This window comes from Mustela erminea, chromosome 4, assembly GCF_009829155.1.
Source record: "Mustela erminea isolate mMusErm1 chromosome 4, mMusErm1.Pri, whole genome shotgun sequence".
In the NCBI taxonomy this organism is placed as follows: Eukaryota; Metazoa; Chordata; class Mammalia; order Carnivora; family Mustelidae; genus Mustela; species Mustela erminea.
In genome coordinates this window covers 104,064,068-104,091,323 of record NC_045617.1, presented here as the reverse complement: position 1 = coordinate 104,091,323, position 27,256 = coordinate 104,064,068, and the positions used below count along the sequence as shown (strand labels likewise).

General features: G+C 36.0%; 1 long non-coding RNA gene across 2 annotated transcripts in view; it reads right to left on the bottom strand.

Annotated features, from left to right (window-relative positions):
• The window catches only part of LOC116588800, a 318,200-nt gene that overhangs the window by 34,170 nt on the left and 256,774 nt on the right, over window positions 1-27,256 (bottom strand). Inside the window, exon 5 of one of the 2 annotated variants that reach the window (XR_004285092.1) lies at window positions 26,861-26,996. The exons of the other annotated variant lie outside the window; for it this stretch is intronic. This is a non-coding gene — a long non-coding RNA (uncharacterized LOC116588800). Of the gene's footprint in view, window positions 1-26,860; window positions 26,997-27,256 lie in introns of those variants that run through there. 2 annotated transcript variants of the gene reach the window in all.

Genomic DNA, 27,256 nt, shown 5'->3' with positions numbered 1-27,256 from the left:
TTTAATATTCAAGTCTTTAGCATTTCAGCATTTAATAGAATCTTTTACTTTGGCTCTCCATAAAAGCTCTGAACACATATGCAGTATTTAATTTATTCCTCTTTACTTATCTTTTAAAACACTATTGTCTTATATTTCAAATTATTTTACTATTTACTGTTAACATTTCATGGTCTCTCATCACTCATTTACTACTAAAAAAAAAAAAAGTTAATAGTTGCCTAGTGATGAACAATCCTTAAATTGCTGAAATAGATTATATATTTTTATGGTATATTATTATTTAAACACATGGCAATATTTTATTTCTTTCAAAACAGAAATATATTTATCTCATATATGATCTATGATATCCTCCTATTAATAGAGAAAACTGATGTTTGCCAGAGGGGAGTGAGATCAGGGGATCGGCAAAGTGGGTGAAGGGAATGGAGAGATACATTTTCCTGTTACAGAATGAACACATTATGGGAATAAAAGGTACAACATAAAGTTTGAATAGCAGAGGGGTTCAATTTCATGAATTCATTCAAACAGTGGCACTTAAAATTTTAAAAAAAGAAAAATCAGCAGGCATGTTTCTGGGAGTGCCAATGAGCAAGAGGAAACAATACAAGCTCTTAAAGGACATCACAACAAATACTCCACACAGAGCATAGAAGTGCTTTGAAATGTGTCTGGGGTATACAGGAGAGAGTTATTTACTAATCTCAGAGCCTGCCCCAAAGGGACAGAATCCCTAGGGAATTCCCCTATGATCAAAGGAACAGGTAGGTTCCATCTACCTCCTTGTCCCCCAGCATGAACACAAGGGAACCTGTAGGACCCACTCACTATCTAACTCACTAGCACTATGGCCCCACACACCTCACTGTGCTTCTGTGGATCTGACTTCTCCAATAAACTCTTGTCCAAAGCCCATACAGCGTGGTGCCACAGGCCTAGCAGTATGCAAGAAGCCCATGCAGTGACCAGTGCCACTCCACAGTAACTCTTGTCTCAGAAAGAGGGAAAGATAACCACAGAGACAAGAGACAGAGACCCCAGCAGGGGGCAGGAAGTAGAAACTGGTCTGACTGCAGGCCCGGCCTACTAATGACAGGTCTCAAGGGACAACACAGGACTGGCACTTTGCAGTTTGGTGCTACTGCACCTCTGCGAAATGTTTGATGTGCCTCAACTCAAGATCAAGGCATTCTCAGACTGGCCCACTAAACACAGGGACCAAACACTGCCTATAATATGCAAAGAGAACCTAATATCTAATAAAGAACTTAAAGTAATGATCATGAAGATACTCACAGGGCTTAAGAAAAGAGTGGAGAACATCAGTAAGGCCTTAAAAATGAGATAAAAAAGAACCAGAGATGAAGAACAGGATAAATGAAACTTCAAATAAACAAGATGACGCGTGCCTGGGTGGGTCAGTCGGTTGAGCATCCAACTCTTGATTTTGGCTCAGGTCATGATCTCAGGGTTGTGATCAAGCCCTGCATTAGGCTCCATGTTCAGCAGGGAGTCTGCTTGAGACTGTCTCTCTTTCCCTCTGCCCCTCCCCCTGTTGCTCATGTTTGCACACACTCTCTCTCTCAAATAAATAAATAAATACTTAAAAATAAATAAAATACACTAAATAGAATAAATAGTAGATTAAATGAAGCAAAACAATGAACCAACAACCCGGATGAGAGAGTAATGGAAAGTAAATGAGCAGGTGAAAGGAAAAAAATTATGCAAGATGTGACTAGGCTTAGGAAACATAGTGACACCATCAAGCACAGTAACATTCACATTATAGGGAGAATCCAAAAGGAGAAAAGAAAAGGGGGTAGCAAATTCATCTGAAATTTAATAGCTGAAAAATTCCTGAATCTGGGGAAGGAAACAGAAATGCAGATCCAGGAGGCAAAGACATGCCACACAACAAAATCTTGCCACGGAGGTGCACAGCATGACATACAGTGATAAGGAGAGAATTTTAGAAAGCAACAAGAGAAAAGGACACAGTTACATGCAAAGGGACCCACATAGGGCTATCGGCTGATTTTTTAGCAGAAAATTTGCAGCCCAGAGAGGGTGGCATGATATATTCAACTGCTGAAAGGACAAAATCTACAGCCAAGAATATTCTATCCACGAAGAATATTCTATCATTCAAAATAAACATAGAGATTAAGCGTTTCCCAGACAAACAAAAGTTAAAGGAATTCATGATTCCTAAGCCAGCCCTATAAGAAATGATAAAAGGCATACCTTGATTGGAAAGGAAAGACCATAAGAAAAGTAGGAAGCACAAAAGCAGTGAAAATAATATATCTGTAAAAATCAGTCAAGGAGGGTGCCTGGGCGGCTCAGTGGGTTAAGCCTCTGCCTTTGGCTCAGGTCATGATCTCAGGGTCCTGGAATCGAGTCCTGCATCAGGATCTCTGCTTGGCAGGAACCCTGCTTCCTCCTCTCCTTCTCTCTCTGCCTGCCTCTCTACTTCTGATCTCTCTCTGTCAAATAAATAAATAAAACCTTTAAAAAAAAATCAGTCAAGGGACTCACAAAAGTATGTAAAATATGATACCACATACTTAAAACATGAGGAGAAGCAAAGAATAAGTTCAAATTTAAGCAATCATCAACTTAATATAGACTGCTATATAGAGAAGATACATACAAACCGAATGATAGCCACAAATCAAGAACCACCAATAGATATGCAAAAAATAACAGAAAGGAATCCAAGTATATCATTAAAAAAGCAAACTAATTATGAGAGAAGAGAGCAAGAAAAGAAAGAAATGGGGAAAAAAATACAAAAACAATAAAACAAGTAATAAAATGGCAATAAATACATACCTATCAATAATTACTTTGACGTAATTTGACAAAATGCTCCAACCAAAAGATACAAGATGACAGACTACATAAAAACAAAACAAAACAAAACAAACAAACAAACAAAAACAAGATCAACCTATATGCTGACAAAAGAGACTGATTTCAGATCTAAAGATACTTGGAGATTGAATGTGAAGAGATGGAAAAGCATTCACCGTGCAAATGGAAGTGAAAAGAAAGTTGGGGTAGCAATACTTATATAGGGCAAAATATACTTTAAAATAAAGGCTGTAACAAGAAACAAAGACAAACATTAGATAATCAATCAGGGGACAATCCAACAAGAAGATCTAACAACTGTAAATAGTTATGCATGCAACATGGGAGCACCCAAATAGTTAAAGCAGTTAATAACAAACATAAAGGAAGTAATCAATTGTGATACAATACCAGTAGGGTGTTGAGTTTGGCCAGCAAACTCCGAGATGGCTAATGAATGAAGAGATTACTCTAGACACTTTAGTAGGAAAAAGGAGAGGACCTGGGAACCAGATGATCTACTGGCAAAAGGCCCTGAGCTAAGCTCTGTCTCCACTTTTATTATGAGTTTTATCAATATACCAAGCAAAAAAGCAAAACAAGAAGGAATGTGTAGCTTTAATGATCAAGACAATAATATATGGGGCAGTGTGTGATAAGTGCTCATGACATGAATGTAAGGCAAGGAGTTTGTGAAGTATGTGACCACCACAGGTGCTGTTCTTTCTTCAAAATCTAAACATTTATTCCCTAGACAAGAACCTTGAGCTGCAATAAGAATCTGGCTGCTGGGGCACCTGGGTGGCTCAGTGGGTTAAGCCGCTGCCTTTGGCTCAGGTCATGATCTCAGGGTCCTGGGATCAAGTCCCGCATCGGGCTCTCTGCTCAGCAGGGAGTCTGCTTCCTCCCCTCTCTCTCTCTCTGCCTGCCTCTCTGCCTACTTGTGATTTCTCTCTGTCAAATAAATAAATAAAATCTTTAAAAAAAAAAAAAAAAAGAATCTGGCTGCTTTCAGCCAAGAGACTTCAAAGGAGGCTCAGAGTTCCAGGCACTCTTCCTCTGCTTTTCAGTTAGTCTCATCCAGGGAGGCATATGCAAGTCAGATTTTATCTATCTAGGCACTGTGAATCCTCACAGTAGGGGACTTTAGCACACTACTTACATCAATGGACACATCACCCAAACAGAAAATCAACAAGGAAACAAAAGATTTATATTCAACGTTCTATCCTAAAACAGCAAAGTTCACATTCGTTTCAAGTGCACATGGAACATTCTCCAGAACAGACCACAAATTAAGTCTCAACACATTCAAAAAGACCTAAGTCATTCCATGCATCTTCTCTGACCACAACACTATGAAACTAAATATCAACCACAAGAAAGAACACAAATAATGGAGGTTAAATAACATGTTACTAAACAATGAATGGGTCAACCAAGAAATCAATAAATTAAAATATAGAGAAAAAATTTTAAAATATATGGAGATAAATGAAAATGAAAACACAATGGTCTGAAATTCATGACATGAAGAAAAGCTATTCTAAGGGGAAAGTTTATTTCAATTCAGGCCTAACTCAAGAAGCAGGAAAAACATCAAATATACCATTTAATCATATACCTAAAGGAAATAGAAGAAAAAAAAAAAAAACCCAAAGCCAGTAGAATAAAGAATTAATAAAGATCAAGGTAGGAATAAATGAAATAGAAACTTAAAAAAAAAAATAGAACAGATCAATGAAACCAACAGCTGGTTCTTTGAAAAGATCAACCAAGTTGATAAACTTATAGGCAGACACATCAAAAAAGAGCAAGAGAATTCAAATAAACAAAATCAGAAATAAAACAGGAAAAATAACAACTGACACCACAGAAATACAAACGATCATAAGAGAAAAATTCTTTGCCAACAAACTAGATGATGTAGAAGAAATGGATAAATTCCTAGAAACATACAAACTCCCAAAATTCAATCAGGAAGAAATAGATCATTTTAACAGACAAATTATCAGTAATGAAATTAAATCAGTAATCAAAAAACCCCCCAAAACAAAAGTATAATAGCAGATGGATTGACAGGTAAATTCTACCAATCATCTAATGAAGAGTTAATACCTATTCTGCTCAAACTATTCCAAAAATTAGAAGAGGAAGAAATGCTTCTGAGTTCATTCTATGAGACCAGGATTCCCCTAATGGCAAAACCAGAAAAAGATAACACCAAAAAAGAGAACTATAGACCATTATTTCTGATAAACATAGATGCAAAAATCCCCAACAGAATATTAGCTGACAAAATCCAACAATAAATTTTTTTTTAAGATTTTATTTATTTATTTGACAGATAGAGATCACAAGTAGGCAGACAGGCAGGCAGAGAGAGAGGAAGAAGCAGGCTCCCTGCTGAGCAGAGAGCTCGATGCGGGGCTCGATCCCAGAACACTGAGATCATGACCTGAGCCGAAGGCAGAGGCTTAACCCACTGAGCCACCCAGGTGCCCCCCAACAATAAATTTTAAAAATTTTAAAAATCATTCATCATGCTCAAACAGGATTTATTCCCAGGATTCAAGGATAGTTTAGTATTTGGAAATCAACCACTGTGATATACCACATCAATAAGAGAAAGGATAAAACCATATGGTCATTTCAGTAGGTGCAAAAAAAGCATCTGACAAACTACAACATCCATTCACAATAAAAACACCCAATAAAGAATGTTTAAAGGGAACATACCTCCATATAATAAAGGCAACATATGAAAACCCACAGAGAATACTCAATGATGAAAAACTATGAGCTTTCCCCTAAGATCAGGAATATGACAGGGATGTCCACTCTCACCACTTTTGTTCAACACAGTACCAGGAAATCCTGGCCACAGCAGTCAAACAAGAAAAGGGGATAAAAGGCATCCAAACTGGTAAAGAAGAACTCAAACATTCACTATTTGCAGATGACATGATACTATACACAGGAAAGTGAAAAATTCCACCAAAACCCACCAGAACTGATGAATGAATTCAGTAAGACTGCAGGATATAAAATCAATGTACAGAAATATATTACATTTCTATTCATTAATAATGATGCAATGGAAATAGAAAGAAAACAATCCTATATACAATTTCACCAAAAAACAAAACAAAACAAAAAAACAACCCTAAGAATAAACTTAACCAAGGAGCTGAAAGACCCATACTATGTAAACTATAAGACAGTGATGAAAGAAACTGAAGATGAAACAAACAAATGGAAAGATATTCCATGCTCATGGATTGGAAGAACAAATATTGTTAAAATGTCCATACTACCCAAAGCTATCTACAGATATAATGCAGTCCCTATCAAAATACCAATAGCATTTTTCACAGACCTAGAACAAATAATCCTAAAATTTGTATGGGACCACAAAAGATCCTAAACAGGCAAAACAATCTTGAAAAACAAAGCTGGAGATACACAATTTTGGATTTCAATTTATAATACAAAGTGACAGTAATCAAAACAGTATGGTACTGTGGCACAAAAATAGACAGAGAAATGGAACACGAAAGGAATCCAGAGGCAAACCCATGATATGGTCAATAAATCTTCAACAGAAGAAGCAAGAATATGCAATCAGAAAGAGACAGTCTCTTTTACACACCATGTTGGGAAAACCAGACATCTACATTCAGAAGAATAAAACTAGACCACATTATTTTACCATTCAGAAAAATAAACTCAAAATGGACTAAAGATCTAAATGTGACATTTAAAAGCATAAAACTGGAAAAGAGCACAGGTATTAATTTCTCTGACATTGGCCGTAGCATCGTCTTTCTAGGTATGTCCCCTGAGGTAGGGGAAACAAAAGCTAAAATGAACTACTGGAATTACAACAAAGTAAAAAGCTTCTGCACAGTGAAGGAAACAATCACAAAACTAAAAGGCAACCCACTAATGACAGAAGATATTTATAAATCACATATCTGACAAAGGGTTAGTAACCCAAAGTATATAAAGAATTTATACACCTTAACACCCTAAAAAAAAAAAAAAATTAAAAATGGGTAGAAGACATGTACAGACATTCTCCAAAGAAGGCATACAGGTGACCAACAGACACATGGAAATATACTTAACATCATTCATTTTTGGGGAAATACAAATCAAAACTACAATGAGATATCGTCTCACACTTGTCAGAATGCCTAAAATAAAAAACACAAGAAACAACAGGTATTGACAAGAATGTGGAGAAAGGGGAATCCTTTTGGACCATTGGTGGGAAAAAAACTGGTGCAGCCACTCTGGAAAACAGTATGGAGCTTCCTAAAGAAGTTAAAAATAGAACTAACCTATGATACAAGAATCACCTACTGGGTATTTACCCAAAGAATACAAAAACACTAGTCCGAAAGGATATATGCACCCGTGTATTCACAGAAGCAAATTTTTGAAGCAGCCCAATGTCCATTGATAGATGAGTGGATAAAGAAGATGTCGCATATGTATGCAATGGAAGATTATTCAGCCATAAAGAAGAATGAAATCTTGCCATTTGCAACAACATGAATGGAGTTACAGAACACAATGCTATGTGAAATAGAAAATGACAAATACCATATGATTTTACCTGTATGTGGAATTTAAGAAAGAAAACAAATGAACCCAGAAAACAAAAACCAGACAAACCAAGAAACAGATTCTTAATTATAGGAAACAAACTGATGGTTGGCACGTAGAGGGATGGGTGAAATAGGTGATGTGGATGGAAGAGTACACATACCACGATGAGTACTGAATAATATATAGAATTGTTGATCACTATATTGTACACCTGGAACTAATATAACATACAATGTTATAGTGTATGAAAACTATACTGGAATTAAAATATTTAAAAAATTTAAATCATAAGAGAAAATTTAAAACTTTTTAAGAATTTTAATAGAAGGTACTACGTAATTCATACATTTAGAAAGCATACAGTGTAAATGAATTTGAGAAATACTTACAAATATGAATCATTCAGGCTTGACTAAGATTGCTAAAAAAGACATAAGAAAAATATTTGATTCTTTATAGTAATTACCTCCAAATGGGGGGGAAAAAGATAGTCCTCTTAATTTTGTTTTAAATGAAGGTTGAGAAGAAGGAAGAAATGAAGAATCAGCATTTTATAAAATTAGTTTGCAGGCAATGTCATATACAGCTATTTTATACCTCTATCAAAGAACAGGAATCTGGAAGATTTCTACATCTCATCACATTCTCATCCCGTACCACTACTCTGTTAGTCATGAGAACTCTTTTTTTTTCCCCCTTTCTGCTATATTGAACTAAGAGTTTTGGGGGTTTTTTTGTTTTTGTTTTTGTTTTTGTTTTTTCCATTCTCAACAGGTATCACAGATTTCCTATCATCCTTTTCTAAATTACAGCATTTCTTATCTATCTATCTATCTATCTATCTTCTAAGTGATTCTCAATCTGTCCATTTCTCTCAGGTACATCAACTACAGCCTTATTCAAGGTACCATTTCTAACATGGACTGCCTTGAAGGCCCCTAATGGGTCTGCCTAGAGCCACTAAATTCCCTTCCAATCTATTATCTTATGTTTCAGACAAAACAGTCTTTTCAAACTGGATATCTGATTATCAGATCATATTACCCTAACATTCTCAAATGACGTCTTGTCCCTTTCTAAGCTTCTTATTGCCCTTCAGATAAAGATAAAAATTCTTCAAATGGTTCATCAAACTTTGCAGGGACAAGTCTGTTTGTTTGTTTGTTGTTGTTGTTTTTTTTAACAGTTCCTTCCTCCCACTTAGAATGGCTTCTCTTCCCTTTTCACCCAGGAGTTAACTCCTTCAGATATTAACTTAATCACCACTTTCTCAAAGAAACCTTTCCTGACCCATGACTAGTTCAAACTCCCTCATGGTGAGTCAGTGCACAGTATGGGCCTTTACCTCACTGCACAGGTCACAGTAGTCAATTTACATGTGCTTGGAGATTACTTGACCTGTATCTGTAAACCGGTTACACTGAAAGCTTTATGAATAAATAGACTGTCTCTCTCTCTCTCTCTCTTTTTTTTTTTTTTTTTGGCAGGGGTAGGAGAGCTCATATTTTTGTGACTGGTGTCTAGTCCTTGAGGACTATGCATAAATAGTGGTTGAATCAATGAGTGAACCTTAAATCTTGATTCTGAAATTATGCAGGAATTATCCATAATCCCAGATATAGTCTATGGTGACAAGAGACTGCAACTGCAAAAAGAAAAGAGAAAAGAAAACCATCTTGATCAAAGTAGAGTTCAGTCTGGGTCTCATAATCAGAATTCCAAACCTCCTTTTCATTCCACCACCTATCATCATCAAAGAGATTCAATTCTTTTAGCTTCTGATCCAAAACCCAGTTACACTTCTTATTTAAAAGCCCTTGGTAATTCAACAACCAATTATACTTATTTAACAACCCTTGATACATTTAAATTCCTTTTAAATGTATGTGAATAGTGCTTGAATTCTTAGTCTACACAATGAACAATCACCTACACCATTTAGTCTTTTACTACATGCTTTAAGAGAATAAAACCTAATTCTTGGTCTTACGTTATGCTATTTTCTTCTCAAAGCTGCATATTAAAGTTGCCATTTTAATGAGGAAACAAAAGCCAGATGCTTTAAAAAAAAAAAAAAACACATAAACCCATTCAGCTGAGAGATGATCCTTTTTTTTTCATTTTTATTTTCAGTGTTCCAAAATTCATTGTTTATGCACTACATCCAGTACTCCACGCAATATGTGCCTTCCATAACACCCATCACCAGGCTCACACAACCCCCACCCCTCCAAAACCTTCAGTTTGTTTCTGAGAGACCACAGTCTCTCATGCTTCATCTCCCCCTCTGATTTCCCCCAACTCACTTCTCTCCATCTCCCAATGTCCTCCGTGTTATTCCTTATGCTCTACAAGTAAGTGAAACCATAAGATAATTGACCCTCTCTGCTAGACTTACTTCACTCAGCATAATCTCTTCCAGTCCCGTCCATGTTGATACAAAAGTTGGGTATTCACCCTTTCTGATGGAGACATAATACTCCATCAGAAGGACTATTGTAGATATGGACCATATCTTCTTTATCCACTCATCTGTTGAAGGGCATCTTGGCTCTTTCCACAGTTTGGCAACTGTGGCCATTGCTGCTATGAACATTGGGGTACAGATGGCCCTTCTTTTCACTACATCTGTATCTTTGGGGTAAATACCCAGTAATGCAATTGCAGGGTCATAGGGTAGCTCTGTTTTTAATTTTTTGAGGAATCTCCCCACTGTTTTTCAAAGTGGCTGCACCAGCTTGCATTCCCACCAACAGTTTACAAGGGTTCCCATGTCCCCACATCCTCTCCTACACACGTTGTTTACTGTCTTGTTAATTTTGGCCATTCTAACTGGTGTAAGGTGGTATCTCAATGTAGTTTTGGTTTGAATCTCCCTGATGGCTAATGATGATGAACATTTTTTTCATGTGTCTGTTAACCATTTGTATGTCTTCTTTGGAGAAGTGTCTGTTCATGTCTTCTGGCCATTTTTTGACATGATTATCTGTTTTTTGGGTGTCGAGTTTGAGGAATCCTTTACAGATCTTGGATATCAGCCCTTTGTAGTGTTATTTGCAAATATCTTCTCCCATTCCGTGGGTTGCCTCTTTGTTTTGTTGACTATTTCCTTTGCTGCGCAGAAGCTTTTGATCTTGATGAAGTCCCAAAAGTTCATTTTCACTTTTGTTTCTTTTGCCTTTGGAGACATGTCTTGAAAGAAGTTGCTGTGGCTGATGTCGAAGAGGTTACTGCCCATGTTTTCCTCTAGGATTTTGATAGATTCCTGCCTCATGTTGAGGTCTTTTATCCATTTCGAGTTTATCTTTGTGTATGGTGTGAGAGAATGGTTGAGTTTCATTCTTCTATACTTCGCTGTCCAATTTTCCCAGCACCGTTTATTGAAGAGACTGTCTTTTTTTCCATTGGGCATTTTTTCCTGCTTTGTTGAAGATTCGTTGACCATAGAGTTGAGGGTCCATATCCGGACTCTCTACTCTGTTCCATTGGTCTATGTGTCTGTTTTTGTGCCAGTACCATGCTGTTTTGGTGATCAAGCTTTGTGGTAATGCTTGAAATCACGTGGTGCCCCCAGTTTTGTTTTCTTTTCCAACATTTCCTTAGTGACTTGGAATCTTTTCTGGCTCCAAACAAATTTTTTTTAGGATTGTTTGTTCCAGCTCTTTGAAGAATGCCGGTGGAATTTTGATTGGGATGACACTGAAAGCATAGATTGCTTTAGGCAGTATAGACATTTCAACAACGTTTATTCTTCTGATTCATGAACATGGAATGCTCTTCCATCTTTTTGTGTCTTCTTCAATTTCTTTCAAGAGTGTTCTGTAGTTCCTCGAGTACAGATCCTTTACCTCTTTGGTTAGGTTTATTCCCGGGTATCTTATGGTTCTTGGTGCTATAGTAAATGGAATAAATTCTGTAATTTCCCTTTTTATTTTTTCATTGTTAGTGTATAAGAAAGCAACTGATTTCTGTACATTGATTTTGTATCCTGCCACATTACTGAATTGCTGTATGGGTTCTAGTAGTTTGAGGATGGAGTCTTTTGGGTTTTCCAGATAAAATATCATGTCATCTGCAAAGAAAGAGAGTTTGACTTCTTCATTGTCAATTTGAATACCTTTTATTTCTTTTTGTTGTCTGATTGCTGTTGCTAAGACTTCAAGTACTATGTTGAACAACAGTGGCAAGAGTTGATATCCTTGCTGTATTCCTGACCTCAAAGGGAAGGCTGTCAGCTTTTCCCTATTGAGGATGATATTCACTGTGGGTTTTTCATAGACAGATTTTATGAAGTTGAGGAATGTTCCCTCTATCCCTATACTTTGAATCATTTTAATCAGGAATGGATGCTGTATCTTGTCAAATGCCTTTCCTGCATCAATTGAGAGGAGCATGTGTTTCTTCTCTCTTCTCTTATTGATTTGTTCTATTATTTTGATTGATTTGCGAATGTTGAACCACTCTTGAATCCCATGGATAAATCCCACATGGTCATGGTGGATAATCTTTTTAATGTACTGTTGGATCCTATTAGCTAGGATCTTGTTGAGAATCTCGGCATCCATATTCATCAGGGATATTGGTCTGAAATTCTTCTTTTTTGGTGGGGTCTTTCCCTGGTTTGGGGATCAGAGTAATGCTGGCTTCAAAAAAGAGACTGGAAGTTTTCCTTCTGCTTCAATTTTTTGAAACAGCTTCAGGAGGTATTATTTCTTCTCTGATAGTTAGGTGGAATTCCCCAGGGAATCTGTCAGGTCCTTGGCTCTGGTTTTTTGGGAGGTTTTTGATCACTGCTTCAATTCATTACTAGATATTGGTTTATTCAGGTTGTTAATTTCTTCCTGATTCAGTTTTGGAAGTTTATAGGTTTCTAGGAATGCATCCATTTCATCTAGGTTGCTTAACGTATTGCCATATAATTGCTGATAATAATTTCTATTTCCTTGGTGTTAGTTGTGATCTCTCCCTTTTCATTCATAATTTTATTAATTTGGCCAATGGTTTATTGATGTTATTGATTCTTTCAAAAAAAACAGCTTCTAGTTTTGTTGATGTGATCTACTGTTTCTATCTCATTGATCTCTGCTCTAATCTTGATTATTTCCCTTCTTCTGTGTGGAGTTGGCTTAATTTGTTGTTGATTCTCCAGTTCTTTAAGGTGTAAAGACAGCTGGTGTATTCTGGATTTTTCCATTTTTTTGAGGGAGGCTCAGATGGCTACGTATTTCCCCTTTAGAATCGCCTTTGTTATGTCCCATAGGTTTTGGACTGAAGTGTCTTCATTCTCATTGGTTTCCATGAATTGTTTAAGTTCTTCTATGCTTTCCTGGTTGATCCAAACATCTTAAGCAGGGTGGTCTTTAGCTTCAGGTGTCTGAATTTCTTCTGAAGTTTTTCTTGTGGTTGAGTTCCAGTTTCAAAGCATTGTGGTCTGAGAATATGCAGAGAATAATCTTAATCTTTTGGTGTTGGTTGAGTCCTAATTTGTGACCCAGTATGTGGTCTATTCTGGAGAAAGTTCCATGTGTTCTCAGGAAGAATGAGTATTCTGTTGTTTTAGGGTGGATGAATCTCTTAAGTCCAAAATCTCTACTCTGAACTGTTAACAACCTCTGAATCCCCCCAAAACTGTAGAAGAACTCTCTGATTGCCTAGCATATGCAATGGTAGAGCAAAGGCTACAAAAACTGTTCTGTACAATGGTGAGGAAAAGAATAAATAAAATTCTCCAATGGAGAGATAGGTAATGGCAAAGAAATTCAGGAAGATTTATATAACCAGAGGCTACACAGAGCCAATTTCCACCTTTCATTTCCCTATATCATCCTTCTCAGAGACTCAAATCACATAAGTTACCCTTAGTAGCTTGGATTCTAGCAGGTATAGATTAGAAAAGATAAGTACCTGTTATCTCAATGGAGATCAAATGCATTTTTTGGAAACATCCTTATACACAGTGATTAAAATCTTATACTATTGGGAAGATCATCAGGTATAGGATATTGAGTTTAAAAGATTTTATTGTCTTGCCCTAAAAAATGTAACTATTATGTAGAATATTTTATCAGTAGAAAAACACCCAACATTTTAAACAATTTATTTAATTTAAAAATATTTTCAAATATAATCCATTAACAAACTTCAACTTGGACTGAAGCTTGGAAAATATTTGAATATCAGCATCAGAATCCCTGGTTAAGGCAGCAGCTCTCCCACTTACTTAAAAAACATTTTCTTGTTCACAAGAGCAATGTCCACAATAGCCAAACTGTGGAAGGAGCCACATTATAGTATATATATAGTATATATATATAGTAGATATGGACTATAAAGAAGATATAGTCCATATATACAATGGAATATTATTCAGCCATCAGAAAGGATTAATACCCACCATTTGCATTGACATGGATGGAACTGGAGGGTATTATGCTAAGTGAAGTAAGTCAAGCACAGAAAAACAATTATCATATGGTTTCACTCATATATGAAACATAAGCAATAGCATGGAGGACTACATGGGAAAGGAGGGAAATCTGAAGGGAGAGATGAACCATGAGAGACTATGGACCCTAGAAAATGAACTGAGGGGTTCAGAAAGGAGGGAGGTTGAGGGAGGGGGTAATAGGGCGGTAGGTATTAAGGAGGGCACATGTTGTCATGTGCACTGGGTGTTATACATAACTAATTAATCACTGAACACTACATCAAAAACTAATCATGTACTATACAGTAGCTAACAACATAAAAAAATGTCTTCCTCTTATTAGAAAAAGACTCAAATTTTTAGCTTCTTTTATGAATTCAAAAAATTTATATATTTGCATGAACATAAATACAGTCTATCAATTTAATTTTTTAAAAAGTTACAAAGTTGTAATAACATTCAACATAATAAAACAAATGTAAATAGTCATGAAAAAGAAATGTTCTTCTGAAGAATTTTGTTCTAAGACCATTTATATTAGAGTATGTGCATTAGCTTGATATATCTCAAAATTTCAATAGTTTGTGATTATGTTCAAAATAAAAATATATTAGACCAAATTTTTTATTAGACATATTTCTCACTGATTATTTCCTCTCATCATTAATGACATTTCACACCTAAAGATTCTATATAATCTTGTCAATGAAGTTTCTAAAACATTTCCTAAGAGATTTAAAATATTTATGTATCTTAGTTTGTGTATGCTTTTTTTAAAGTTGTACAATTCAAATTCTTATGTTAATCATCTTGTATGAGCTATACATTTTCTCTACTTCTTTTATAACACTTCTTAATTATTCCTAGATTATACCATCTATGTGATTGTATGTTGGAGATGAACAAAAAGTCACATCTATGAACTTTTTCTCTTCAGTACTTGGCAAAATACTTTTTCATGGTACCACTCACATTTGTTAACTACATTAATGAATCAATAATCACCAATTCTATTTTCATCCTGTATAATTGTGTTTAAAATTCTGAGTTACAGGGGTGCCTGGGTGGCTCAGTGGGTTAAAGCCTCTGCCTTTAGCTCAGGTAATGATCCCAGGGTCCTGGGATCGAGCCCCACATTGGGCTTTCTGCTCTGTGGGGAGCCTGCTTTCTCCTCTCTCTCTGCCTGCCTCTCTGCCTACTTCTGATCTCTGTCAAATAAATAAAATCTTTAAAAAAAAATTCTGAGTTGCAGATCATTTCAGAAGAATCTTTCTTTGGTGAGATCCCTGTAAATCACCTATTGCCATTTCCCTCCCCCCCACCCCCGGGGCTTCTAATGAACACTTTTTATTTCTTAGATCATAAAAATATCATTAGTAATAATGGTATCATTTCTTTAGGAACTTTTATTTGGAAATTTTTGTAGTAATTCAAATACCCAAACTTTTTGTTGATCCTCAAAAGTATCTACTTTTCTAAAACTGATATATTGACCAAAATGCTATAAAGTAGAAAGTTTTGAATATTAACGTATCTTAAGAACATTAACGATAAAATTAACCCACATTTACTTAATTTTGACCTCCAGTCTTTCTTTGTAAGATTGTTAAACCACAGAGGATATAAAACATTTTTACAAGGCCACTCTTGATTTTTAAAGTCTTTTTAAAAAGTTAAGAGCCAAGACAAACCAATTGCTTTGTTTCTGGCCAGCTGAGCAGCAATAACCAGAGGATGGTCATTAATCATCAACAAATTAGAAAGAAATCACCATGTCAAGTCAAAGGTAAAATCAATTACAGTGACAATTAAAGTACTCAAACATCAAACTCTAAAGCCCCTGTGGTTAATAGGCAGCCTAATATGACTTTATAGGGAATTCAAGCATGGACTTTTCCATAATGCAGAAATACAAAAGTAGATTTAATGAAAGGATATACTGCAATAATTGATGTGTTAAGGGAAAAAGCCTCCTATGGCAATAAAGTTGACAGTGATTTGACCCACTGTTTTACTAATCAATGACTTATATTGCAGAAAGTAGTGGTAAAATATGTGTTGATTACAGTTCTTTTGCTTCAATCTCATCTTTGTGAAGAAAATTCCAAGCACTGTGCTTTGATGTTGGCGTCCAGCACCAAGACAAAATAAGTTTGCACAGAGTTACAGACCTAAAGGACAACTGCATCACATTATACTGCCAACTGTTTCTTTCTCTTTGCTGAACTTCAGATGAAATCACCCAAGTGAGTAAGTCCAGAGAAATGCAGAATTTTACAGATCTGTGCATTTTCCCAGATGTGTTATATTGTTATTCACAGTTCTCCTACATTCAACCAACGTGAACATTTCTTCTAAAATTCTGAAATAAGGTAAAATTTTCCCCAGTGAGTTCAGCAGAGAGTTAAGGAACTTGTTTCTGCTACCTCTAGTTGTTTAGTAGAAGATTAGGACCATTGATATTCAGTTTATCACAGCTGAAAGATGCTGCTACTTTTCCTCCACTTAATCTACCCTATGTAAGCATTTTCCTAAAAGATGTAACATTTCAACAGCATTTGGTGAGTTTATCACAGATCTGCTATGAAAATCAAAACAGCTGTTTTAATTCCAGTCTTATTACTGCTTTAGTGACTATCACAGATTACTCACTTAACCTTTTTTCTTGTAAAATTTTTAACCTCTAAAGTGGGGGGAAAAAAAGATCATTTCTATGTAGTAAGCAAAGAGCTTGAATAGATACTTGATTCTGGAAATGATCTTAAGATAGTAATTGAAAATAGTGTATTATTCAAATATATAGTACATATAAATTTACTTGAATATATTAGTAACAGAATAATACTAATTTCCAAATTATCAGTAGCCAGTAGTTACACATAACTCAAAAACTGTTCTGAAAATAAAAAACCCCTGTGCTTGTTGTTGGCATCATTTTAATTCATTTTTTTTAACTTTAGTAACTCATTCCATGGATAAAATTGCTTTTAAAGACAAAACTATTCTTGGATTTGGATTACTGAGAATTTAGCAATGACCTTGGTATTCTCAGATTACCACTACATAGCTGACTCAATGATCTATCCAGTACCTGCAGATCTCCACACTCCCTAAGCTCTACTCACCCAGTGCACCAGTAGTTTCACTGTCTGATGATGAATCTCCCCCATTTTGTGACAGTCTCATCTCTGTTTTAGCTACTCATGAGGAGAGAATGTGTTTGAAAATGTCTCAAGGAGCAGCAGAAGTAAAGATCAAGCTTATCTTTGTCCTTGTAGAAAAGAAGCTCATTCAACCACACTCTGAATTAAATGCACTGGAATTCCATTGGGTTTCATGGCATGCGTGAACAAGCTATTTTACACATAATAACTCACTGACTTTAACCCTAAGAGGTGGCTAACATTACCATAACCATATCACAGAGGACACCACAGAGGTCAAAGTCTTGTGCAAGATCACTCACTTCATGTCAGAGGTGTATATAAACCATTAAGTCTAACCCTAAAGCTCATTTTCTTTCCTCTTACATAAATATAGCTCATCATGAAAATGAGAAATAATCACTTTTATGTTTCTACTAGTAAATATTAACTCTGGAAAAGGTTTATAATAATTCTCAAGATCTTTCTATAATGAAAAAAGACCTAGTACCAATCTTAAACTTGTTCTATCACTTTGCAAATAGACTGGACATAAAATTAAGCTCCCTACACAGCCCTTCAAATAGGCAGTTTACAAAATGGGGATAAAGATAATATAAAGAAAGCTTTCAGTCATTTAACAGATACTGATTGGCTATTAAATGTCAAGTATTATCTTAGGCACAGGGGATGGATCAGTAAACCAAAGAGGAAGATCTCCGTCTTCATGAGGTTTACATTCTAACAGTGAAAGACAATACATAATGCAATAAATAAGTAAATTATATAAGGTGTTAAAAGATTACCGATGCTCTGAAAATAAAAATAGAGCAAAGTAAGGAGGGCTGGGACTTGAAGGGGAGGTAGGAAAGAAAGCATGATTCACTGTGCTTGGGTCAAGTCAGTAAAGGTGTGGAGGGAGGAGGGACAGTATAAAAGGAGGTCAGAGAAGAAGCAGAGACAGTCAGATGGCATAAGGACATCATAGCCTTTGGCTTTTACTCTTCATGAAGTAAGAAGTCAATTCAGGGCTCTGACCAAAAAAGTGAGAAAATCTTACTTACATTTCTAATAAATCACCCATGTTGCTGAATCAATGGAGGAGAAGCAAAGGCAATGCAGGCAGAAAAGATAAAAATGATAAGAGGCTATTGTCCAGGAGACGGGTGATGGTGGCTTAAAGCAGAGGGTAATGGTAGAGGTGGTAATAGGTACTTGGATTTTGATGTAATGTCAATAGAACTTCCTGGTGAATTGGAGATGGAATGTGAGACAAGAGGGAGGATGGCTCCAGGGTTTGGTTTGATCAGTGGGAATGATGGAGTGCCAGTAACTGAGAGAGGTAAGGACGCATGCAGACCAGCTCTGGAGGGTAGATAGGAGCCCAGTTTCAGGAGTGAAATTTAACATCCAAGAGGAGGCATTTAATTGGGCTACGTACACAAATTCAGGAGTTCTGAAGAAAGATCTGGGCTAAAGATAGAAATCTGTGAGTTACCATATAGATGGCATTTAAAACCATGAGTCTAAGTGAAGCCATGAAGGGAGTGAGAACAGAGAGAAAAGAACTGAACTTCTTTGTCATTATATTTACAGTAAGCATCTTACATTCTTCTGGTAGAGATTTAAAGCAAGACAGTGTTTTTAATTTGGTTTGTTTTATGGAATGAGACAAGAGTTTTAGTGACTGGGCTCTATCTGTAATTATTTCTAATTTTCCTTTGGAATAAAAATCTTCACAGTTCAATGACATATAACCTCCCAATATACACTTTAAGTCAACATCAATAAGCTAATCTGTTAGTACTACTCTGATAGTGCTAATAGTGAAAATGCAAAAAGCCTGTTTCCAAAAGTTGGATTTCTATTTCATAGATGCTCTTAATGCCCAATGGAAGTATTTCTAAGTGTTGACCCTCTCTGCCTATAAAGAAAAATCTCATAATAAGAAATTGAAACATAATAAAATTGAACTATAAAGAATATCCTTTTATTTTCCAGTAAAGGAGAAAAAATAATGGTGATTTAAACATCTTCATATAAAAAACACAGAGCCTTTGAACATGCAAATTGAAAATGAAATGTAGACTAAATGCTAATACATTACTTTTTTCCCTGACAAGCATTTTTCCCCATATTCATTTTTAATGTCAGAGAATTCACAGAACTAAGATCTTTATTCTAAACCTCTAGAGCTTGCCTGAGAAAGTAATTATGTACGTATTTGTCAGAAACTGAACTAACAGCCTTAGGAATTTAAATTCAGCTACAGAGAACAGATAGATTCTACCAACACCCTGATCCCCACCCTCACCCTCTCAGGGTCAGGCATCACTCCAAACCAATTCTGGGCCCTTTTTCCTTTAAGGTTCAGAGACAGGACTAGGGAAAATTATAAAACTCAGTATAAGTAAAGATGTGATAACATAACTGTGCAAGTTTATAGTTAGTAGGCATATAAGTGGATTCAAGCTTTGTGGAGAGAAAATTGGCGGAGAGGTCCTACAGCTACTTGCCTCTGGTCCCTTTTGTGTTCTCTGTTTTCCCTCAGGAAGCTCCTGTCCAACTGTCCTGAGCTGATTTCTGTGTTGTCTCTGGATTAGATAAGGAGTAGAATACAAGTCAACGGAGTACAGTTTGTCTTTCTAGCAAGCCATGATTTTTCTAACTCCAAGCTATATATTTTTTCTAATTATTGTGCAGGTTTCTTTTTTTAAATAACTTCTACCAGTCGAGGTCCCTGCAGGAAACAGATGGCACATTCAAACTGGATAATTTGAGGAGAGTTTAATAAAGCAACTATTTAGAAACCACATGGGCTGTAGTTTTTTGGACTAATTAATACACCAGCCTCACTTTCTCCCCACCCTTTACCTCTGAAACCATGGAGAAGGGAGACCACGGATGCAGAGCAAATGGGTTAACTGCCCAGACAAGTTTGGCTACATAATCTGTGGGTCTAAAACAAAATGAAAATGCAGGGCCCCTGTTTTGAAAACACTGTTAAGAATTTCAAGGCAGTGACAACAGAGCATTAAGTCAAGGGCCCTTCTGAGTGTGGGACCCTGTGCAACTGCCTAAGTCATGTGTCATGAAGCCAGTCTGTTCCCAGGACACCCGGAAGAATGCATAAAGATTACAGAGGAATCTGAAGAGCAAATGAAGCTATCCAACACACATGTGTTGCTTTGGTTAGGTTATTTAAATATTCTAAACCTGTTAACTTGTCTATACAGTGACTACAACAGTACTCCACATTGCTATTCTGAAGATTAGACAGTACTGGCAATTTGCTGAGGCCGGTGGCTGGCAAAGAAAAAATGTTCACTAAAAATGAGCTACTACTATTGACATTAACACTAACTTAAGGTCAACATGCAGAGACATATATTCATATGTAGTTTCAATGGATAAGTTATGCAATTTCCATCATTTCAGAAAAATACCAAATGTGTTTAGTAGTTTTGGGGAAAAACCTTTTATTTACAAAATTTTGAAGAATCCATGAATGTATGACTAATGAATATACATGCCATAAAAATAAAGAAGTTTTCTATCAATATAACTATCTTCTTAACACCAAGGATATCACTATTTCATAAAGGTATCATAAAGTTTTTTACGGGAATCAGTGATTGAAATTTCCTTTCTTCCTACTTTTACCAAGATTCTCTTTATGTGAAGTCCATAAAAACTTTTCGTTCCTAAACCATACCTTTTCTCATCTCTGCAGCCCAACTGTCACCTTTTTCTCAGGGTCTTAGTTTTGCGTCATGCGTTTTCTTTCTTTCTTTCTTTCTTTCTTTCTTTCTTTCTTTCTTTCTTTCTTTGACAGACAGAGATCACAAGCAGGCAGAGAGGCAAGCAGAGACAGAGGGGAAGCAGGCTCCCCGCTGAGCAGAGAGCCCCATGCGGGGCTCAATCCCAGGACCCTGAAATCATGACCCGAGCTGAAGGCAGAGGCTTTAACCCACTGAGCCACCCAGGCGTCCCATGTCATGCATTTTCTCCAGGTATTAAGTCTAGCCATGCCTGCTCCTAGATATGTGCGTTAATTCTAAAGCCAGACAGGTCTCAGGGAGAATTCTGGTTTTGCTGATTACCAGTTGTTTAACTAAAGACTAAACTTCATGTTCTTCATCTATAATACTTGAGAATCAAATTCTTTACATAGAGCAACAAAACTTAATACATAGGAGGTACTCAATAAAATAGTTTTTTTCTTCTTTTCTGCTTTATTTTAAGTCTTTCTAACTTTATTTTAAACTCTTCAATGGAGCAATAATTTGCCCTGTGTAAGTGTTCTTATTCCATTTAACTGTACTTTTCAAGACATGGTATTTTTATAATGATAATATATAAACAAATGTAAACAATCATTTTCATCTTTACTAAACACAGTGAAAAGAAATGATACATAATAAAACAATATTAAACTGCTAATAAAGAGCTAAGGGCAAAGATTTATTTCTGCCATTGACTGTGTGGCATATGGAAATCTAGTTCTTATAACATTATTGTGAATCATATGATATTGATATAGAACTCAGTTTGTGAATTGACTTTTGTCTACAAGCCAGGAGATCCCACTTAGCCATCTTCCTCAATAAAAATATATGATGACCAATGAGAAAGCATAATATTTTTATTTTCTACTACAGGTGCACAAAAAAGAATGTGTTGTCTCAGCAAAACTTGGTTCACCACAGTAACTCTGGTTTAACTCAAATTACTGTAAAGTCACAATTATTCAGAATCATTAAGAATCAAGCTGCATAGGAAAGCATTTTTTTAAAAGATTTTATTTATTTATTTGACACAGAGAGAGATCACAAGTAGGCAGAGAGGCAGGCAGAGAGAGAGGAAAAAGCAGGCTCCCCGCTGAGCAGAGAACCTGACGTGGGGCTCAATCCCAGGACCCTGAGGTCATGACCTGAGCTGAAGGCAGAGACTTAAACACTGAGCCACCCAGGAGCCCCAGTAAAGCATGTTAAAGAACAGAGTCTGGCCTCCTTTAAGACAGAGTTAAAATATTTTTGTATCTTCTCAAAATGCATTTATTACTATATATTACCTAACCTTTTCCAGATGATTCAGGGTATGATGGCAAGCTTTAATGACCATATTGTGCTTTAAGCACTAGTGCTCTTGGGAAATATAAAATTATAAGCTCCTTTTATCTTATATGAAAGGACCCAAACAGTCAGTATTCTCTCTCTCCCTCTTTTGCTCTCTCTGTTTCTGTGTGTGTGTGTGTGTGTGTGTGTGTGTGTGTGTGTGTTGGAGGAGAGGCATCTGTCTTTAGTGTTATTTATAATTAATTTTGGCTATTTTTGAATTGTCTCCTTTCTAGTTCTTGGGCCATATGCTGAATATTTGAGTTTTTGCTTTACTACTTGGAACAAAAATAAATTAATGTTAATTACGTTAAGTAAATATCCAAAAGATTGTGTTTTATTTAAAAAGCTTGAATAAAGTAAAGGAATAACTCAAGTTAAAATAATAAATTTAAATCCTACTAAATCACCAATTTAATCTTAACATATTGCTTCTTTATTCAACTTAGGTCTCTGAGTAATAAATGGCATGGTTTTCAGAAGACAAAGCAGCAAAAAATTGATGATTACAAAACACAAAAGTAAATATACCCATGTACTGAATGTATACATTACTTTCACTATATTCCACACAGTAACTAAGATTAGAATTCCTAGCTGAAACAGGAACATTTGCTATCTCATTGTTGGATGCTCCCTAGAAGACAGAACAATATGCTCCCATGTACTATCTGATTTTTAAAATGGTAGATTACAAAAATTTTACATTTTTATTTATTTATTTATTTATTTTATTTCCAGCATAACAGTATTCATTATTTTTGCACCACACCCCGTGCTCCATGCAATCCGTGCCCTCTATAATACCCACCACCTGGTACCCCAACCTCCCACCCCCCGTCCCTTCAAAACCCTGGTGCAGCCACTCTGGAAAACAGCATGGAGGTTCCTCAAAATGTTGAAAAATTTTACATTGTAAAGGTTCTTTTTACCTTTCCTTTTTACTGGCAGTCTTACAGTAGTCCTAATATATTATACCTGATTCTTTTTACCGTTGTGATTCAAGGTCACTCCATAAAAAATTTGCATTGCTGGCATACAAAAAGTTGAAGGTAGTTGCTGTCACCTTGAATAATTCTGCACATTTCTCTTTCTTCAAAAAAAAAAAAAAACCTGTAAAGTGGCAGTGACTTTATTTTGTACCATGCTACTGAAGATTAATACTATAATCTGAAATTCTTGAGAAAACCCATTTTCTAAAATGATCGTGCCTTGTTGCAACAAAGAAAAAACTAAAATCTTCACACTGCATGGTAGGCGCAGATGGATAAACATAAGAAAGGAGTGCTTGACCTCAGCAACAGAGGATAGGCATTTCCAAGGGGAGGCTGAAAACACAGATGGTTAGTTCGGCTTCATGTCTAAGAAACATGTGCTGCCTTGAGGTAGGCAGGGATCTTTCCATGAGAGGCCACTTTTGGTTTTAAGCACCTCCAATTCTTCTGAAATCTCTCAACAATTTATACAGCTATTCTTACTTTGTCTTCCCTACCTCAATTCTGATGGCATTTTACCTAAGGAATAATAAATTTGTTTCATGTTCAACCCAAAATCTTTGTGTGTATTACTCTTTCTTCAGTGTTCAGCTTGCAATATGCCACCATTCATATGCAGGTGTACCACCCTATTGCCATGCTTCACTGGGAGCACCCATTTTCACAACAGTAAAGTGAAGTATGTTCTAGAATGTTTTCATTTATTTCCAATGCTGCTAAGCTAACACAAGTCCTAGTAACACTGTTTCTCTCTGAAAGTTTCCAGTTGCTCTCCCTACCTTCAACAGAAATTAGCCCCTATCATCAGATAAACAGCAACAAAAAATAATCCCTTTAAGCATTAGTGTCACTTTATAATTTATCTATTCAAAATATGTATCCAATTCAGAAATGTTCAATAAAAAACTGTTCCAGGCACTATATCAAGCATATAAATAAACCATAATACAACTTTTTTTAAAAAGATTTTATTTATCTATTTGATAGACAGAGATCACAAGTAGCAAGAGGCAGGCAGAGAGAGGAGGACGCAGGCTCCCTGCCGAGTAAAGAGCCTGATGCGGGGCTCAATCCCAGGACCCTGGGCTTTAACCCACTGAGCCACCCAGGAACCCCCATAATACAACTTTTAAGTATATTAAATAAGAGCTGTTTCTTCCAAATATAAACATAACATCAATGGGGACCTAACCCAAATTGGAGAAAGGAAGAGGTATAAGAAAATGATTCCTAGACTTGGTAACATGAATTTTAAGAATAGTAACAGTTGGGGCCAAAACTGTTAAGATTTGATCCCGTCTGCTTTTCCAGTCTAGTCTCCTATACCGCCTCTCAGTGAACTATATGCTCAGACAATATCAAACCATTAGATCAGTTCTTTGTAAACACCTTGCTGTTTCACATTTCCAGTTCCTCATTCAGGAGCTTTTATCTCTACTTTTTAACTTTCCTCTCAGTCCTCCCTCCTTTATGTTCCCTCAAGCTTACTTTTCCTTCAAAATTTCACTGAGATTTAACTGCCAAGATGATACTGCCTGATATCTCAAGTTGGGATAGAAACAACAGTCTTGTATTCTCCAGTAACACCCTGTGAAAATCACCTTTATGGTACATACGACAATATATTGGACCCATCTGTAACATAAGTTAATAGAGGATATGATCCATGTGATATTCTGTTTCACATAGTACTTAAGTTAATAGAGGATATGATCCATGTGATATTCTATTTCACATAGTACTTTTATACAATAAATCTGTTTTTTAATGCAAAATGGTAAAACACCAAAAAGGAAAAAAAAAAATACTTAGGAATAAACTCACCCATGTAGACCAAACACTTGAATGGTAAAAACTATAAAACATGGCTGAAATAAATTAAGGAAACAAATAAATAGAAAGACATCTCATGTTCATGGATTAGAAGACTTACAATTATTACTATTATTAATTCAATACTACCCAAAGCAACTGACCAAATGCAGTTTCTATCAAAATCGCAATGATGTTTTTTGCATAAATAGAAAAATCTATCATAAAATTAATATGGAATCTCAAGGGATCCTGAATAGCCAAAACAATCTTGAAGAAGAAGGTCGTGGGGCGCCTGGGTGGCTCAGTGGGTTAAAAAGGGACAAAGTTGGCCATCTCACACTTCTTGATTATAAAACTTATTTTAAAAGCACATTAATTGGAATAGTATGGTACTGGCATAAATAATGACATACACCAATGGAAAAGAATAGTGATCCCAGAAATAAACCCTTGCATGTATGGTCAAAGGGTTTTTTTTGGGGGTTTTTTTTTGGGGGGGGGGGTCAAAGGATTTTTGACAAGGGTGCCAAGGCCATTCAATGCAGGACAGAACAAATGGTGTCGGGAAAATTGGATATCTACATGCTAAAGTATGAAACTGGATCCTTATCTTGCCCAAAGACAAAAACTAACTCAAAATGGATGAAAGACCTAAGCATAAGTTAAAACTGTAACACTCTTAGCAGGAAACATAAGGGACTCATGACATGAGTTTATTAATGATCTCTTTGATATGAAACCAAAAGTATAGGCAACCAAAGAAAAAAACAGACAAATTGGGCTACATCAAAAGTGAAAACTTCTGTGCATCAAAGGATAAATCAACACAGTGAAAATACAACCCACAGACTGGGAGAAAATACATGAAAATCATATATCTGATTAGGGATTAATATCCATGATATATAAAGAAATTCTACAACTCAAAAAAAAAAAAAAAAAAAAGCAAGCAGCTCAATTTAAAAATGACAAAAGGGCTTGCATAGATTTCTCCAAAGAAGATATATAGAAAGCAAAAAACAAATAAAAAGATGCTCAACATCATTCATCATTAAGGAAATGCAAATCAAAATAGCAGTGAGATATTACATTATTAGGATAGCTACTATAAAAACAAAACAAAAACAAAAACAAAAAACAAGAACCCAGGGTGCCTGGGTGGCTCAGTGGGTTAAGCCACTGCCTTCGGCTGAGGTCATGATCTCAGGGTCCTGGGATCGAGCCCCGCATCGGGTTCTCTGCTTCGCGGGGAGCCTGCTTCCTCCTCTCTCTCTCTCTCTGCCTGCCTCTCTGCCTACTTGTGATCTCTCTGTGTCAAATGAATAAATAAAATCTTTAAAAAAAAAAAAAAAACAAGAACCCAGAAAATAACAAGTATTGACAAGGATGTGAAGAAACTGGAATCCTTATGTAATGTTGGTAGGAATGTAAAATGGTCCAGCCATTATGGAAAACAGCATGGTAGTTCTTCAAAAAATTAAAAATAGAATTGTTATATGATCCTGCAATTTCACATCTACGTATATGCAGAAAAAAACTGAAAGCAAGATCTAAAACGTATACACCCGTATTCAGAACAGCAATATTCATGATAACCAAAAGTGGAAGCAACTCAGGAGTCAATCAAAGGATGAATGGATAAACTAAATGTGGTGGATATACAAAGCAATATTACTCAGCTTTAAAAAAGAAAAAAAAAATTGACCATGCTACAACATGGATGAATCTTGAGGACATTATGCTAAGTGAAATAAGCCAGTCAAAAAAGATAAATACTGTACGATTCCACTTAAATGAGGAATCTAGAGTAGTCAAATTTATAGACACAGAAAACATATGATATCATGGTTAATTATATGTGTAAACTTACCTAGTCACAGGGTGCCCAGATATTTGGTTAAACATTATTCATGGTTTGTCTGTGAGAGTGATTTTGAATGAAATTAACTTCTGAATTGATAGACTAAGTAAAGCAGATTCTCCTCTTCAATGTGGATGGGCTTAATCCATTGAAAGCCTGAATAGAATAAAAAGGCTGCATAAAGGAGAATTCATTTTCTCTGTGCCAGACTGTCTTCAAGCTGGGACACTGGTGTTTTCCTGCCTTTGGACTCAAACTCAGACTGGAATTTATACCATTGGCTCTCCTTTTTCTCAGGCCTTTGGATCACATTGGAATTATACCATTGTCTCTCCTTGGTCTCGAGCTTGCTGACTGCAGATCTTGGGACTTCTCAGCCTCCATAATCATGGGAATCAACTCCTTATAATCTATCT